This window comes from Giraffa tippelskirchi, chromosome 3, assembly GCF_054371585.1.
Source record: "Giraffa tippelskirchi isolate mGirTip1 chromosome 3, T2T-mGirTip1v1.2.pri, whole genome shotgun sequence".
Classification (NCBI taxonomy): Eukaryota; Metazoa; Chordata; class Mammalia; order Artiodactyla; family Giraffidae; genus Giraffa; species Giraffa tippelskirchi.
The window spans coordinates 109,198,899-109,218,216 of record NC_137277.1 but is presented as its reverse complement, the minus strand read 5'-3'; the positions used below and the strand labels follow the sequence as shown (position 1 = coordinate 109,218,216).

General features: G+C 37.2%; 1 protein-coding gene across 4 annotated transcripts in view; it reads left to right on the top strand.

Annotated features, from left to right (window-relative positions):
• MBD5 (methyl-CpG binding domain protein 5) overlaps positions 1-19,318 on the top strand; it is a 454,579-nt gene that overhangs the window by 136,647 nt on the left and 298,614 nt on the right. The gene's annotated exons all lie outside the window — the stretch shown is intronic.

The following is a 19,318-nucleotide window of genomic DNA, read 5'->3' as shown; positions in this document are numbered from 1 at the left end:
CCACCAAAAGTTTAATTTCTATTCATCGCTATCTGGTTGATCCCCTTTACCCATTTCAGACACCCCTACCACCACCCACTCCTTGCCCTCTGCTAACCTCTGCTGTGTTCTCTGTATCTACATGTCTGTTTGGTTTGGTTTGTCCATTTATTTTATTTGTTTTTTAGATTCTCATAATGAAATTAATACAAATATTTGTCTTTCTCCATCTGACTTATTTCACTTAGCATAATTCCCTCAAGGTCCATTTATGTTGTCACAAGTGGACAGATTTCATCCATTTTTATGGCTGAGTAGTATCCCATATACTTATATATGTGTGTACATATAAATATAAATTAAAAAGAAATATATATCTTTTAACGTCTTCTTTTCTATTCATTTGTTGATGAGCACTTAGGTTGTTTCCATATCTTTGCTGTTGTAAATAATGCTGCAGAGAACATAAGAATGCATATATCTTTTCAAATTAGAATTTTTGTATTCTTTGGGTAAATATCCAGAAGTGAGATAGCTGGATCATATGGATAGTTCAGTTCTTAATTTTTTGTGAAATCCTCATACTGTTTTCTGTTGTGACTGCACCAGTTTACATTCCCACCAACAGTCTCTGCAAGTTCCTTTTTCAGCACACAAGATTCATTAATCTGTCTTTTGCCTCTTCGGTGTCACTTCCTTAGGCCCCACTCTTATGTTTATATACCAGTAGTGTAGAACTCCTTGTAATTGCCCTCCAAAAGAGAGAAATTTTAAATCTCCAGGCCTTTGCAAATACTTGGAATAGTCTCTGGACCTTGCCAGCTTTTTAAATTCATTTTTGCTTTCAAAATTAATCTCAGATGTCATCTTCCCTGAGAATCTTTCCCTGAAAACTCAAAGCTAATCATTTCCTCTTCTGTGCTGCCACCCACTTCTGTGTGATCTTTTCGTTGCAATTATCTCAATCTATAACAGTTTGTTTATATGTTAAACGTCTCCACTAGTGTGAACTCTGAAGGTCTCTGGGCTTTTTGTTTTTGTTTCTATCTGTGTATCCTGAGTACATGGCACTTAGCCATACTTAATAAACATTTAGTGAATTTAACTACTATAAAGGAAAGCTCAGTTGATTTTGACCAAAAAACAATGAGAATTATTTATAGGAAAGAATAACATTCATTTATAGCTCATTTAAATCAAAAGATTTTGATAGCACTCAGCACATTTTAGCAAAGAAATCAGACATTCCTCAGAGAATGTCCCACCAAAGTCAGTCTGATATATGAATATAACTTGCATCTTTTTAAAGAGTCTAAAGGCATTATATTCTTAATTTAGCAATGTCTTTAGTTTTTACTTTCAAAACTTGCAGAAATTTCCCTGTCATACTTGTCCACTTTCACTGTTTTTATTACCTTTAGAATTCCTTTCTTTTAGTCACATGAAGTGATAGGCTCACAATGAAATATTTAAATCATTTTGTAAATTAATATTTGAATCAATATAGGTTCATTTTTATTTTCTTATAATAATGCTTTATATTTTCCATCTCTGGTAACTATTCTTTAAAAATCTAATGTTTAATCATAGACAGTGAAATGATTTCACCAATGTAGGTATATAAGTATCCCTGAAACACAAAACTAGCCTTCCTGGCACTTCCAGAGACCTTGAATAGTCTCAAGCTTCACCTCATCCATGCTCATGTATTCCTTCCATAGAAGCCATTAAAGCACCCACTGTAAAAACCTACTACAGATGCCTCAGAATCTCAGAATTGTCTTATCACTATGGGCAGTTCTAAAAAGAAGAAACATAGATGACAAGTAAATATTTTTAAAAATTAAAACTTTAATATTGATCACTGACAATAAAGATGGATTTTTCAAGCCTTTCTCACTGGCAGAGGTTTTTACTTTTTAATACTAGCAATACACTTGAAAATAAGTGTGCTGTGAGATGGATTCTCTCAGATACTACTGATGAAAGTATAAATTGGCCTGCTTTTTGAAAGCAGTTTAACAGTATATATTGAAAATTGTTTAATGTTCATACTTATGAATGCCTAAAAATCTCATCCTGATGGAAATGGTTTAGAAGTAATGGTGGTGGTTACATAACATTGTGAATGTACTAAATGCCACTGAATTGTTCACTGTAAAATATTTAATTTTATATTATGTGAATTTTACCTCAAATTGTTTTAAAATATTCATCCTAAGGAAATAATGCAGAAATGTTAATGAATAAGGATATTCCATTCAGCATTTTTTGATAGCAAAAAATTATAAACAAAATCATTGCTTAATAGAAAGGGAGCAATTATATATGATATACCTATATGCTAGCCAACTATGTAGCTATTGCAATAACATTTGTAAAAAACTTTTAATGAAATGGGGAAATGCTCAAGGCAATATGTCATATCAGGAACATAGAATACAAAATTATACTTTTGGACAGTTTTTTAAAACAAGCATACATAGAAAAACATGGGAAAATTTTGAGTATTCCTTGAGTTATGACCAACCTAGACAGCATATTAAAAAGCAGAGACATTACTTTGCCAGCAAAGGTCCATCTAGTCAAAGCTATGGTTTTTCCAGTAGTCATGTATGGATGTGAGAGTTGGACTATAAAGAAAGCTGAGCGCTGAAGAAGTGATGCTTTTGAACTCTGGTGTTGGAGAACACTTTTGAGAGTCCCTTGGACTGCAAGAAGATCAAACCAGACCATCCTAAAGGAAATCAGTTCAGGTCAGTTCAGTCGCTCAGTCGTGTCCGACTCTTTGCGACCCCATGAATTGCAGCACGCCAGGCCTCTGTCCATCACCAACTCCCAGAGTCTACCCAAACCCATGTCCATCGAGTCGGTGATGCCATCCAACCATCTCATCCTCTGTCGTACTCTTCACCTCCTGCCCCCAATCCTACCCACCATTAGGGTCTTTTCTAATGAGTCAACTCTTCACATGAGGTGGCCAAAGTATTGGAGTTTCAGCCTCAACATGAGTCCTTCCAATGAACACCCAGGCTTGGTCTCCTTTAGGATGGATTGATTGGATCTCCTTGCAGTCCAAGGGACTCTCAAGAGTCTTCTCCAACACCACAGTTCAAAAGCATCAATTCTGCGGCGCTCAGCTTTCTTCACCATCCAACTCTTACATCCATACATGACCAGTGGAAAAACAATAGCCTTGACTAGATGGATTTTTGTTGGCAAAGTAATGTCTCTGCTTTTAAATATGCTATCTAGGTTGGCCATAACCTTCCTTCCAAGGAGTAAGCGTCTTTTAATTTCATTGCTGCAATCACCATCAGCAGTGATTTTGGAGCCCAAAAAAATAAAGTCTGACATTGTTTCCACTGTTTCCCCATCTATTTCCCATGAAGTGATGGGACCAAATGCCATGATCTTAGTTTTCTGAACGTTGAGTTTTAAGCCAACGTTTTCACTCTCCTCTTTCACTTTCATCAAGAGGCTCTTTAGTTCTTCTTCACTTTCTGCCATAAGGGTGGTGTCATCCACATATCTGAGGTTATTGATATTTCTCCCGGCAATCTTGATTCCACCTTGTGTTTCTTCCAGCCCAGCGTTTCTCATGATGTACCCTGCATATAAGTTAAATAAGCAGGGTGACAATATACAGCCTTGACATACTCCTTTTCCTGGTTGGAACCAGTCTGTTGTTCCATGTCCAGTTCTAACTGTTGCTTCTTGACCTGCATACGGGTTTCTCAAGAGACAGGTCAGATGGTCTGATATTCCCATCTCTTTCAGAATTTTCCACAGTTTATTGTGATCCACACAGTCAAAGGCTTTGGCATAGTCAATAAAGTAGAAGTAGATACCCAGCTGTGGATGTGACTGGTGATAGACGCAAAGTCCAATGCTGTAAAGAGCAATATTGCATAGGAACCTGAAATGTTAGGTCCATGAATCAAGGCAAATTGGAAGTGGTCAAACAAGAGATAGCACGAGTGAACGTTGACATTCTAGGAATCAGCGAACTAAGATGGACTGGAATGGGTGAATTTAACTCAGATGACTATTATATCTACTACTGTGGGCAAGAATCTCTTAGAAGAAATGGAGTAGCCATCATTGTCAACAAAAGAGTCCGAAAGGCAGTACTTGGATGCAATCTCAAAAACAACAGAATGATCTCTGTTCGTTTCCAAGGCAAACCATTCAATATCACAGTAATCCAAGTCTATGCCCCGACCAGTAACGCCGAAGAAGCTGAAGTTGAACGGTTCTATGAAGACCTACAAAACCTTCTAGAACTAACACCCAAAAAAGATGTCCTTTTCATTATAGGGGACTGGAATGCAAAAGTAGGAAGTCAAGGAGACACCTGGTGTAGCAGGCAAGTTTGGCCTTGGAGTACAGAATGAAGCAGGGCAAAGGCTAATACAGTTTTGCCAAGAGAACGCACTGGTAATAGCAAACACCCTATTCCAGCAACATAAGAGAAGACTCTACACGTGGACATCACCAGATGGTCAACACCGAAATCAGATTGATTATATTCTTTGCAGCCAAAGATGGAGAAGCTCTATACAGTCAGCAAAAACAAGACCGGGAGCAGACTGTGGCTCAGATCATGAACTGCTTATTGCCATATTCAGACTTAAATTGAAGAAAGTAGGGAAAACCACTAGTCCATTCAGGTATGACCTAGATCAAATCCCTTATGAGTATACAGTAGAAGTGACAAATAGATTTAAGGGACTAGATCTGATAGAGTGCCTGATGAACTATGGACAGAGGTTCGTGACATTGTACAGGATACAGGGATCAAGACAATCCCCATGGTAAAGAAATGCAAAAAAGCAAAATGGCTGTCTGAGGAGACCTTACAGATAGCTGGGAAGAGAAGAGAAGCGAAAAGCAAAGGAGGAAAGGAAAGATATTCCCATCTGAATGCAGAGTTCCAACGAATAGCAAGGAGAGATAAGAAAGCCTTCCTCAGCGATCAGTGCAGAGAAATAGAGGAAAACAACAGAATGGGAAAGACTAGAGATCCCTTCAAGAAAATTAGAGATACCAAAGGAACATTTCATGCAAAGATAGGCTCTATAAAGGACAGAAATGGTATGGACCTAACAGAAACAGAAGATATTAAGAAGAGGTGGCAAGAATACACAGAAGAACTGTACAAAAAAGGTCTTCACGACCCAGATAATCATGATGGTGTGATCACTCACCTAGAGCCAGACATCCTGGAATGTGAAGTCAAGTGGGCCTTAGGAAGCATCACTATGAACAAAGCTAGTGGAGGTGATGGAATTCCAGTTGAGCTATTTCAAATCCTCAAAGGTGATGCTGTGAAAGTGCTGCACTTGATATGCTAGCAAATTTGGAAAACTCATCAGTGGCCACAGGACTGGAAAAGTTCAGTTTTCGTTCCAATCCCAAAGAAAGGCAATGCCAAAGAATGCTCAAACTACCGCACAGTTGTACTCATCTCACATGCTAGTAAAGTAATGCTCAAAATTCTCCAAGCTAGGCTTCAGCAATACGTGAACCGTGAACTTCCAGATGTTCAAGCTGATTTTAGAAAAGGCAGAGGAACCAGAGATCAAATTGCCAATATCCGCTGGATCATCAAAAAAGCAAGAGAGTTCCAGAAAAACATCTATTTCTGCTTTATTGACTATGCCAAAGCCTTATGACTGTGTGTATCACAATAAACTGTGGAAAGGAAATCAGTCCTGAACATTCATGTAAAGGACTGATGTTGAAGCTGAAACTCCAATACTTTGGCCACCTGATGTAAAGAACTGACTTCATTTGAAAACACCCTGATGCTGGGAAAGATTGAAAGCAGGAGGAGAAGGAGACAACAGAGGATGAAATGTTGAATGGCATCACTGACTCCATGGACATGAGTTTGAGTAAACTCCGGGAGTTGGTGATAGACAGGGAGGCCTAGCATGCTGCAGTTCATGGGGTTGCAAAGAGAGGACACCACTGAGTGACTGAACCGAACTGAGCTCCTTTAATACTTGAAGCCCTTCCTTGTACCAAAGTTTAAATGGCATGCTTCCCATTCGAATCTGTTGCAGATGACTCTGTTAAGATCATCAGCCATGGGGGCTCTAATTTTGTCAGTAGTCTGTTCATTATATCCAGAACCTTAACCATCATGGTACAAAGAGCCAGAATAAAGAAAATGTTATTAACATACTGCATTGGAAAGTTATACTTGGCAGTTTATACTGTCTTTTACCTGTAAATAAGTTAAATAGTATTGGAGGGCTTACTTGTGGGGAATATCAAATTTATTAAATATGTACCATTGATCCAACTGTATGCTAAATACATTTTCATTCATCATCTCCTATAATCTACATGGAAACATTGCATAGTTAAAACTTTATATACCCACTTTGCAGATGGAAAAAAGTAAAACATTTTTCCCTAGCTTATACAGAGTGAGTGTAAATTGAATACACTTGAATACTAAATTGAGTAAATTACTAAACTGAGGAACAGTAAACTGAGGGTCAAACACTAGTATCCTACTTCTAAACTCATGCTTTTTCTGCTCCACAACTAGTTGCACCACAATACACCTCACTACCACAAACCCTCAAGTATGAGTAGTCCTCAGTTTGCAAATAAATTCTGTTCTAAGTATGTTTCTCAGTTAGAAGTGTACATATTAAACATCTTTTCTCGTAGATAGAGCATTAAGCTCATTAAGGGTCAACTCTCAAGTGTGTTGTTTCTCAGGTCTGAATTGGTAAATACTTAATACTTAGAGTGCCACTCCCATGACAACTGCTAATATTTATTGAAATTTTCCATGTGCCAGGCACTGTTCTAAATTCTTGGTAACCATTTTAATCACCTCAGCAACCCTAGTAAATACCAGTATAATTCACATTTTTATATGAGGAAGCCGAACACAAGGTCACATAGGTAATTACTGCCAAAGCCAAAATTTGAATCCAAATAATCTGAGCTTACACTGGCCCTGGTATCATTCTTAACACAGTGTTCCTGGCAGCCACTAAGAAACCCAAATTGACACAGATTTAAAATCTCTCTGCATTCTAAAAGTGTGTAATGTACATTGGTTGTCAACCCTGTCTACACATCAGAAATACCCACTACACATCAGAAATACTTGTGGGGTTTTCTTGACATATAGAGGCCCAATCCGGCTATGGACAAATGAATCATTATCTTCAAGGGTGAGTAATGGATGTCTGTGTTAAGAAGTTCCACAAATGATTTAGGTGTGCAGTTGTCTCATGTATACACAAAGCAAATAGAATTGTAATGGTCAGGCTCTCATATCTGGCAGTTTTTAATGTTTACAACAATGTTAAACAAGGTAGTATTGCTTATTGATTGGTAATATGGCCTATGGAGCTTTACTTTCTGACTATAATTTATTAATTGTGTCAGTTTGAGCATGTTATGTAATTTGTGTTAACCCTAGTTTCTTGATGCATGAAACACGGTAAATTTTGTTAAGTAGCATTCAGGGTTGGTTTGAGGATCAAGAGAATAAATACAAGCAAAGCAGTTCAGCACAGTACCTGAAAGATAAAGTTCCCAAAGTTTAAGGTAGATATATAAGTATACACTGATAGTATAAATAATTAGAAAGTAATGTGGGTAGAGTAGTCATTACGTGTTACAGAGAACAACCAGAACATTTTCAGACCACGTAAGAGAGGTTCCTAGAAGTGAAGGCATTTTCAGAGGTCACGTGAAATATGGCAGGAACCTGTTAAGTGGGATCATTCCAAGACATTGGATCTACAGTGGGAAAAATCTTTGAGAAAAATAAGCAGAGGAGTTTAAAATTTTTGTTGAAAGTTATATTTAGAGATAGACTTGCATCTGAGTTCCTTAATATGGGATTTTGGATCTCCATCCACCAGAATTTGATTTGCTTTATATCTTGTTTCTTTAAGGATTACAAAGGAGTTATTACTCTGTCCTACCTATTAGCTTCCATGGTATTTTATTTGTATATATGCTTTTTTGGTGATTTGTACAGACTGATATCTCCAGCTCTTTGTTCTCCTGAAAACGCGCAAGAGCACCCTGAAACCAGTCTCATATATAGTAGAGTTTCCAAATGTTACTGTATTGAATCGAAAGAGAAGACCCAATTATGTTCTTTGATGTTGGTTTAATAGAGGAACTATGATGTATATATAATACTAACAATATGGACGTCTAAAATTAGGTTTATGTTGAGATATCTACGGCGGAGTTAATAAATTATTTGTAGCTTCAAGAGCTAGGTCTTATTAACAACCAGGAAATGCTTTTGGTAGGTGACCATTTGTTATTTCTTCCAAGATGCATTTTTTAGTCATTTAAACTTTAGTGTCAAACCTTGTTGTTGTTCTTCAGTTGCTAAGTCCTGTCTGACTCTTTGTGATCCTGTGGACTACAGCATGTCAGGCTTCCCTGTCCTTCACTATCTCCTAGAGTTTTCTCAAACTCATGTCCACTGAGTCGGTGATGCAATCTAACCATCTCATCCTCTGCTATCCTCCTCTTTTACCTTCACTCTTTCCTAGCATCAGGGTCTTTAACAGTGAGTCAGCTCTTCGCATCATGTAGCCAAAGTATTAGAGCTTCAGCTTCAGCATCAGTCCTTCCAATAACTATTTAGGGTTGACTTCCTTTAGTATTGTCTGTTTTAATATCCTTGCTGTCCAAGGGACTCTCAAGAGTCTTCTCCAGCACCACAGAATGGAAAGTCTCAATTCTTTAGCAATCAGCCTTCTTCCCTGTCCAACTCTCACATCCATACATGACTACTGGAAAAACCATAGTTTTGACTATATGGACCTTCGTCAGCAAGGGAATGTCTCTGCTTTTTCATGCTGTCTAGGTTTGTCATAGCTTTTCTTCCAAGGAGAAAGCATCTTTTAATTTCATGACTGCAGTCACCATTCACATTGATTTTGGAGCCCAAGAAAATAAAATATGGCACTGCTTCCAATTTTTTCCCATCTGTTTGCCATGAAGTGATGAGGCCGGATGCCAGGATATTAGTTTTTTGAATATTGAGTTTTAACGAACTTTTTCACTCTCCTCTTTTCACTCTCTTCAAGAGACTCTTTAGTTCCTCTTCACTTTCTGCCATAAGGGTGGTGTTACCTGTGTATCTGAGGTTGTTGATATTTCACCTGGCAATCTTGATTCCAGCTTGTGATTCATCCAACCCAGCATTTTGCATGATGTACTCTGCAAGTAAATTAAGTGAGCAGAGTGACAATATACAGCCTGGTTGTTCTCCTTTCCCAATTTGGAACCAGTCTGTTGTTCCAAGTCTGGTTCTAACTGTTGCTTCTTGACCTGCATACAGTTTTCTCAGGAGGCAGGTGAGGGGGTCTGGTATTTCCATCTCTTTTTAGTGTCAAACCTAATGACGTTCTTTATTCCCATAGTCTGTTTGGAGAAGTCAGTCATACCATATCTAATCTCTGTCTTTGAAGTGAGAAAGAGAGTGAAGAAAGGAAACAGGCTAGAGAAATAAATGAGCAGAGAGGAGAATCTAAAATGTGTATTGTGTAATTTTGTCCCTTCACAAGATATTACAGTGGCAGACTTGGAAGCAGAGTACCTGGAATGTCAGATTCTCAGTAAACCAAAAAGCACCACACCTACTCGGCAAACGAAAGTGTGTGCTGAGCAGGAGCATATCATGCAAATGGTGCTTTGCAGGAGTAGTGCTGTACTTCTTTCCCCTTGCATTTTTCCCACTATATCAGTCATTTCAGACGCACATGAATTTAAATACTGGTAGATACCCTTGACACTTGACCCTTAGCCCAGTTGAGGAGTGTGTCAGCTTTCTTTACCATAATGAAGAATTTGTTATCTCTTAAGATCCAAAAACATTTATAGGGTAAAAACCAGGCTTGTAAACCTGGTTATGTCTGCTGTTTTTGTGCTATATAAAATGCATACACTCTGTTTCTTCCCAGGAGGCAACTGTATTTTGAATTCTAATTAATAAATATTTAATTGAAAAGATGTGTTTGAGATTGATTGCATAGATGTTTTTCTGAAAAGTGCTGACACTTAGAAGAAGGTAGGCTTTGATTTCTTCCTTCTGTTTTCCATATGTAATATATAATGGGCTTCCCAGTTGTCTCAGTGGTAAAGAATTCCCCTGCCAATGCAGAAGAGACAGAAAACCAGGGTTCGATTCCTGGGACGGGAAGATCCCCTTGAGGAGGAAGTGGAACCCACTCCAGTATTCTTGCCTGGAGAACCCAATGGACAGAGGAGCCTGGTGGGCTACAGTCCATGTCTTCACAAAAAGTCAAACACAACTGAAGGGACTTAGCATGCCCGCCCGCATACTAATGTAATTTATTGAAATGAATTTTCTGGAAATGAATATGTTGGAAACTAGAAACAACTGTGTAGATGTTCTTGATCCCTCTACTAATTCTCCTGTAGACTTTTCTGCAATATTCCATCAAACAGGATAACTGAAACCCTCAAGCTCCAAATTATGTGGGTTTTATTTTTGTTTTTGGTAATTTACTTCTTTGGAATTGGAAATATATTTCTACCTTTGAAAACCATGTATTAATAGTAAATGTAGCTAGGTTCCTAGGACAGAGTTCCCAGAGATTGCATCAACCTGACCATCTGTGAAAAGGAAAGGCTTCTCTCATTTTTGTATCATTGTTGACAACTATATCACTGGAAATAGATGAACCCATAAAAAAGGATTCTCAGAGATTACATGTTACAACATTGCTGCTTTAATGATACTTTGAAAAAAGTGCTATGTTGCTAAAGCAGGTCTTATATTAATATCTCCCTGTCAGTGAGTCAGTTCAGTAGCTCAGTTGTGTCCAACTCTTTGTGACTCCATGAACTGCAGCACACCAGATTTGCCTGTCCATCACCAACTCCTGGAGCTTGCTCAAACTCTTGTCCATCAAGTCGGTGATGCCATCCAACTATCTCATCCTCTTTCATCCCCTTCTCCTCCTGCCTTCAGTCTTTCCCAACATCAAAGTCTTTTCTGATAAGTCAGTTTTTCACATCAGGTGGCCAAAGTATTGGAGCTTCAGCTTCAGCATCCATCCTTCCAATGAATATTCAAGACTGATTTCCTTTAGGATGGACTGGTTGGATCTCTTTGCAGTCCAAGGAACTGTCAACATCTCCAACACCGTAGTTCAAAAGCATCAATTCTTTGATGCTCAGCTTTCTTTATGGTCCAACTCTCGCATCCATACATGACTACTGGAAAAACCATAGCTTTGACCAGATGGACCTCTGTTGGCAAAGTAATGTCTCTGCTTTTTAATATGCTGTCTAGATTGGTCATAACTTTTCTTCCAAGGAGCAAGCGTCTTTTAATTTCATGGCTGCAGTCACCATCTGCGGTGATTTTGGAGCCCCCCAAAATAAAGCCTGTCACTGCTTCCATTGTTTCCCCATCTTTTTGCCATGAATTAATGGGACCAGATGCCATGATCTTAGTTTTTTTGAATGTTGGGCTTTAAGCCAACTTTTTCACTCTCCTCTTTCACTTTCATCAAGAAGCTCTTCAGTTCCTGTTTGTGTTCTGCCATAAGGGTGGTGTCATCTGCCTATCTGAAGTTGCTGATACATCTCCCAGCGACCTTGATTCCAGCTTGTGATTTGTCCAGCCCGGCATCTCTCATGATGTACTCTGTATATAAGTTGAGTAAACAAGGTGACAATATACAGCCTGGACATATTCCTTTCCCAATTTGTAACCAGTCCTTTGTTCCATGTCGAGTTCTAACTTTTGCTTCTTGACCTGCATACAGACTTTTCAGGAGGCAGGTAAAGTGGTCTGGTATTCCAGTCTCTTGAGTTTTCTACAGTTTGTTGTGATCCACACAGTAATATATGGCACTGGTACTGTTTTTTTCCTGTAAGTATACAGATATTCCCTCCCTCTTGAATTTCCCTTTTACCTGCCCCACCCATCTAGTGGTCACAGAGGAGCAGGCTGAGTTCTCTGTACTATACAGCTGCTTACCACTAGCTATCTATTTTACATATGGCAGTGTAGGTATGTCAGAGCTACTCTAAACACATCCTACGCTCTCCTTCCCCTACTGTGTCCACAAGTCCATTCTCTGCATCTGTGTCTCTTCCTGCTCTGCAAATAGTTTCTGTACCAAGAATTTGTGCTATTTTTATAAATTCCATTTATGCATACAGGTGCTTTAGAAGCTCTCTTGATCACTTTGTAATATAACAGACATATAATTTTAAAATGTAATAAACCTTAACTTTGATGCTAACAACTAACAAAACCATGTGGAAAGGTGGAGCCGAGTACTAGACTAGGGCTTGGGTTCTACCACCAGAATTTTCAGTCTAGGGCCAGAGCTTTGGCCTCCCAGTTCCTCTGTTTTTCTCATCTGCTAAATGAGAATGATAACACCTATACCCTAAGCTTTTAATATTTAAATCGCATTATACTAGGGAAAGTTTATGGCATGAACTAGAAAGTGTGTTAATAAACTAGAAAGTCAGTTAAATATTCTTTTAATCCAGATCAGATTTTCACAGGTTGGGAAAAACATGTTTTGATTTCTCTTCATTTAAAACCTTTAATTCCTGTGACTGAATATAGGTTGTCCCATTCACAAGGAATGAGTCTAAGCATTCTGGAGTCTGAGCATCTGACTTGTGAAGATCTAATGAATGCCACATTTGTGCCGTGCCCTCAGAGTTTCCTGTACAGAAAAAGGTTTATTCCTTGAGTCTTTGTGTTTCCTCTGCCCATAGACAACATTCTGCAAGCCTCCGAATTAGGAACCTAAACACATCTTATAGGAGCTGTGCTGTTAATAGGATTGATTTTCATGTTTCCCCCCGCCAAAGTTGTTGTATTCTTAACATAATTAAACAACTGTACTCACTGTATTTCCTATTGTAAATGTGCCTTTCCCTCAGGTGGACTAGACTAGTTACCTTCATGTTGACCTTGATTCTGAGTCAGCTTTTTCTTCAGACTGGAAGTTCTTTCAGCCTGTTTCATGTCCAAGCCAAAAAACTCTGTACCCAGAGAACTTGTTAATGAAATAGTAGTGTATTGTTGATTAAAAACCTTATATAGATTGATAAGCTGTTAGAAGCACTTTACTCATATTACATGAGTTTTCAAGAGAAGTGAAAAACAATTAAAAAAAAATAATGGTGGGGGGAGAAAAACTTCGTATTCAAGTGCTCAGGTAACTTTTTTTTAAATCAACAAGTCCACATCCCCCTTTTCCACACTTTGCTTAGTCTTAGAAGGTATGACTTTTAGAAAATAGCTCTTTATCTTTTGAGTTGAGTGACTTGCTATAAAATTTAAATGAATTATAGTAGTTCAGATGTATTTCATTTAATGGAATTGTTAACAGTGTAGTTTTAATATATAGCCATACATAAACATTTTTTCCTGATTTTCACTTAGAAAATTAAAAGAGATACACATATTTGAAATATGCTCATACTGGGAGGTTGTTGTTGTTCAAAGTCACTGAGTCATGTTCAACTCTTTGCAACCCCATGGACTGTAGCAGGCCAGGCTCCTCTGTCCTACTTTGTCCATGTTGGGAACTGGTGCAATGCTAGTAATACTTCCTACAAGTATTATATATATGAAGAAGGTGTTATGTTATGGATCACAAATGAAAAGTTCTGGAAATTGCATAATAACTGTTAATAATATTTTGAAGTTATTTGTGAAAAGGATATTTGAGAGGAAATAAGGAGACCTGAATCCTAGCCCTTTTATCACTGTTATAACCTTTGGCAAGTCAACCTTTTAGCTTGTTTTCTCTTCTTGAAAATGAACCAAGCCCTGGGAGATTGTTAAGTTTCTTCTATAAATTTCTTCTTTTTAAAATATAGTTTATTGACATGTAGTTGGTTTACAATGTTGTATTCTGGTGTACAGCAAGGTAATTTAGTTATACATACACATGTATTCTTTTGCATACTCTTTTTCCACTGTGGTTTATCAGAGGATATTGATTATGGACCTTGTTATTTATTCCATATATAATACTTTGCATCTGTTAATCTCAAATTCCCATCTTCCCTCCCCCTTGGCATTCACAATTCTATTTTCTAAGTTTATTTCTGTTTGATAGATCAGTTCATTTGTATCATATATTAGATTCCCCACATAAGTGATATCATATGGTACTTGTCTCTTTCTCATTTATTTCATTTAGTATGATAATATCTAGGTCCATCCATGTTGCTCCCCAGCTATACATTGCTGTTATTCTTGTTATTAAAATTTGAGATGATATGAAATTAGGCATAGTATACATAAAATGATTATTTTTACTCAGAAATTATGAATAGCACAATATGTAGCATAGCATAGCTTAAAGAGAAATGTCATTTCTTTTACACACACACTTGTTTCCACCTTTTTTCTCAGTTCTCTGCAAAAAATCACAACTAGAGTCAGTTTCACAGCTACATTATTGCTCTTGGTTAAGATACATAATTTGTGTACAGTTGTTTTTTTTTTTCCCAGTGGTATGTTTAGCTTTTGGAAGATCACCAAATAATAAATAAACTTTAATAAACCTACATTAGTGTGTAGTAGGTGACCAAAGATTCCCTTATATGGCCCACAGCACTCAAGACTTAGCCATCCAGTCTGTTTTAGGTATTCAGTTGGCTGTAAGCACTAATCCAAGTGAGACACTGAGCAGAGTGAAGATCCAGAAATACCAATCCATCAGATTTGGCATCACATTGCTTACAGGAGCTCTGGCATTATGGTAATGGTACCAGGACCTGGACCTGAGCTTTCCTGGTCAGCAACTATCACCTGACCCCAAGAAACATAAATACTATGGGACACGCAAAAGGGAGATGCAACCCTAAGATGCAAGTTGGACAGATGCTGAGAAGAGCCAAGAAAGCCTTTACAGCTGAGGAAGAATTCAAATCTGAGTAAGAGAAATTTTGCTTAGGTCAAGGCAATATTATTTTCTTGGAGAAAGTATTTGTGGATCCTCCACCTGACTTTATCCATAAATTGATTTTTTTTTTTTTAGTAGTATAGGCCTTCAAGTTTCAGTAAGAATGTAGCCATTTATCAGGGCCCAGCCAGATTGATTATTTGCTATGATGCTTCACATTCTTTTTTCTGGTAGTTGTTGGTCCTTATTTGTGACATTTTAGGAATCTATAAGGATTATTTCCTGAAAGAGCTAAATCAGAAGCCGTTATTATTCCTTGAACTTATAATGTATGTTTCCTAGTATCTTTGTACGAGGCTCCTATTGTGTTAGCATTTTGTATTGAGAAAGTTACAAGCTACCTTATTATTAGTAATACTTAGTATGTCAGCATACCTTCAGCTTCCAGGTAAAATTGGTTTGCCAAAATTTCACCAACATTTTGGGCTAAATTGATTTTGTTGGAATGATGATTCTGGTGATTGGGAGCTACCTGACAGTTTTAATAGGTAATGTCCATATGCTTTTGTATATGTCCATATATGCTCTGTCCATTGCTTTTGTAGCCCTTTGCCGTTTTGTACACATAGGCCTTCCAAAGGGCAGCACCTACGTCTAAGTCGTGGGGCTGCCTTTGAGCAGCTGAAAGCCACTGGGCGAAGACCTTAAGCAATGGCTGACAGGTTTCAGCTTCCTCAGTCCTGGCTTAGACAATTCTGAGACATGTATCTTATACCATTTTCAGATTCCCCTGTTAGATTAAGTTTCCATTGGTCTCTGCAATAGCTAACATAATCGCATACCCTGTATTAGCTGCCTGCCGTTGTTATCACCTTCCCCACTCCCCTACCAGTTATGCTGAACCTCTCAAATAAACTTCCCACTCAGTCCTAGTCTCAGGGTCTGATTTCCTAGGAAACCCCACTAAGATAACTAATAAACCAAAGATGAAAATCCTTCCTATTTTGTTGGTATAATTTATTTTATACTGTTATGATAAATTGTCTAGAGTAAATGGGCAGTTATAAAGTTCATCTGCTAATTGTTTGGGACTAGAAATATTTAGTATGATAGATCCCTTTCTATTTATTGTGACACAAAATTGTTAATTCAAATCACTAGCCATCAAATACTAGTAAAAGTAGGCTAAGTTATGTAAATGAAAGTATCTTAAATGGCCACCCTTTTATTAAAATTCTAAGCATAGCTTTAAAATACTAGAGTCAATATAATAGCAAAGTCTTAATACTGGAAGTAAGAAAAAATGCATTTTAACCAAAAAATTGAATATAGTTCTTACAAAAATTTTACTGAGACCCACAGTCTAAACTAAAATAAACCCCAATACCCTTATAACACTCAAATATAAATGTTTAGGGATGCCTAAAATTGCTAAGAATTGAAAACAAAATAGTAAAGTAATAAAATCCTAAGAGACAAGAACTAGTATTCAGAGAATATAATATACCAAATAAATGAATAAAATATTTAACAGCTACCTTGATACTAGAAGTAAAATGTAATTAAATGCTCAGAGTGAAATGTTAAGAGCAATCTAAAAATACTAAGAGTTAGATATAAATCATTTAGCACATGAAAACGTGAATTTAAAAAGCAATCTTTTAAAACCAGAAATGGACACAGATCATTCAGAGGAGTCTCAAGAGTAAAAGAAGCACTAGGTCTAGTTTGAAGAAGATGAGAATCAGGCAGTGCCCAGCAAGAGCCTGGTCACTGTTGATAATCCGAGCTGGGGAGCCCCCAAAACCAGTTGCAAACTATTTGCAGACTATGTTTAAAAAGACACTCTGAAAGAAGAGAATGAAAACAAGCCCATTTCAGGGACTATAGACTTACTGCTGCATTTCTCACCCTTTAAATAACATTTTGTAAAAGCCTATGATATGTAATAAAAAAAGGAAAGATAACGCAAGAACTTTAACTGTGATGAAGAGCCGATGATAGCAGCATTTAAAACCTTTGATAACAGACTATCCACTTTATATCTCCCCAAATCTAATATGTTATAGCATGCTTTTTACCTAGCCATCAGCATGCAAGATAAATTTAGTGTAACACTTTATTTGCTCAGTTTGATCAGTTCAGAAACTACTGTGCATTTATCTCAGTGTTTTGATTTTTTAAGTATGTATAGGTTTTATGATTAAAATAACCGCAAAGACAATGCAATATAGTGATTAGAAGCATAGGCCCTTGGTCCATTGCTGAATCTGCCACTTAACTTGCTAATGTCAGCAAGCACATGTTACTTTACCTTGCCTTGATTTCCTGGATTGTTAAGTGGGCATCATAAGAACATGCTACTCCATAAGAGTTTATGAGGATTAAATAGCTTAAATATAAAATTCTTAGACTATTGCTCACCATATATTTATTCCCAATACATTTTTTGTGTATGATAACAGTGAATTATGGATAAAATTGAAATTTATAATGTTGAGATACATAACTACTTTCATATAATGAATTCTATGGGGAAAGTGTTGGTCGCTCAGTTGTGTCCAACTCTTTGCAACCACATGGACCATAGCCCACCAGTCCCCTCCTTCCATGGAATTCTCCAGGCAAGAATACTGGAGTTCATTGCCATTTTCTTCTCCAGGGGATCTTCCCAACCCAGGGATCGAACCCAGGTCTCCCACATTGCAGGCAATCTCTTTACCATCTGAGCCACCAGGGAAGCCCAACTATGGGGAAAATGCACTCTAATTCTACTCATTTCAAAAATGAATATTTAAATCACCAGTCCAGGTTCAATGCATGATACAGGGTGATCAGGGCTGATGCACTGGGATGACCCAGAGGGATGGGATGGGGAGGGAGGTGGGAGGGGGATTCTGGAAGGGGAACACATGTACACTCATGGTGGATTCATATCAATGTATGGCAAAACCAATACAATATTGTAAAGTTAAAAAATAAATTAATTAAAAAAAAATGTGACCCATTTGTGACAAAGGAGGACTGCAGGTTTTGCTTATTTTTCCATGTGATATTTACTATGTTTCTGCTAAGGTGAGGAGAAAGTAAATGGTATGCCTACCATGTGCTAATAATAAACACTTTATGTCATTTCACATAATCCACAGCGGTACCAGGTAGCTAGTAATCACTTTGTTTCAAAAGAAGTTGAAATTTCAGAATGGTTCAGAGCTTCTGTAATATAGTCTCTCTGACTCCAGGGTTAAAGCTTGTGCTACTCTCCCTGTATTACTAACAGAGGAGAGATTCAAACTATGTAAGGACTGGCATGACCCAGGTACCGACCAACCAAAGTAGATGGAAGAGTCTTAGAGGCCTTATGCTCTGCCAGGTATTATCTCCTTAAGGATTAGAACTTGGAGAACTCTTGGTGGGGGAGAGGTCCCTAAAGAAGGGAACATATGGGGAGGTTAGAGCAGTGGCCACTTTTCAACAATTATGGAGGTCTTTTCATGTTTAGCTAGTACAGCCACAGTGTTCATTCTAATCAAATATTAGATGTTTCAAAATAGGTACTTTTGATGCATCTAATAACAGGATAGGTATGTTAAGATTTGAGTACTGTATTAATTTTTAATATTTTTAAGACACATTTATAGAATCAGGCCTAATTGAGAATTCCATCCTTGAGATTTCTGCTAAACATTCATTGTATGATTTTCAATTATATTGATTTATTGGTCTCCACTTAACATACATTGCCTTTATTTATAGTCATCAATTTTTTTTAAAATTATGAACTTGCAATAGTTTAGAAGAAGCTTGCAATTTATGGTTTTTTGGCCAAAAAATATTCATTATGTTATTGTAAAGACTTTGTTGGTTTTCTTTTCCAAATGTGAATTTGCTCTCCTAAGCAACCTTCTTGCTATATGTTCTTTATTCACATCCGATAAGAATAAAGCAATGATGATTTTTACCTGTTAATCTATGTAGTATATCTTCAAATTTGTTAGAAACCTGATCTCTTAATTTTATAATCTGGGAGCAACAGAAATCACCGAGAATATTTATTCTTGTTTTTTTGTGTGATAGGAAACTTACTTAAAATGCAGATTTCAGTAGATGAATACATTGTTTCTTGGTTTGTTTCAGTATTTCATGAAATTAAATGAATTAACTGTTAGCTAATGCTTTTCCTTTGAAACGTATGTAATTACCAGTATTCAGCCTTTTTTAAACAGTAAAAAAGACAATTTCACCTTGTTCAGTCCAATAGAGGGGCCTCTGTTGCCAACTGATTCACTCCCTTGAGGTCATTTGTGTTTATTATTTTTATGTGAAAGAACTGAATATTTTATTTTATTTTTTGCTTCATTTGCTCTTTGCAACCAGCCAATCAGTAGATACATTAAATGTTTTACGTTCAG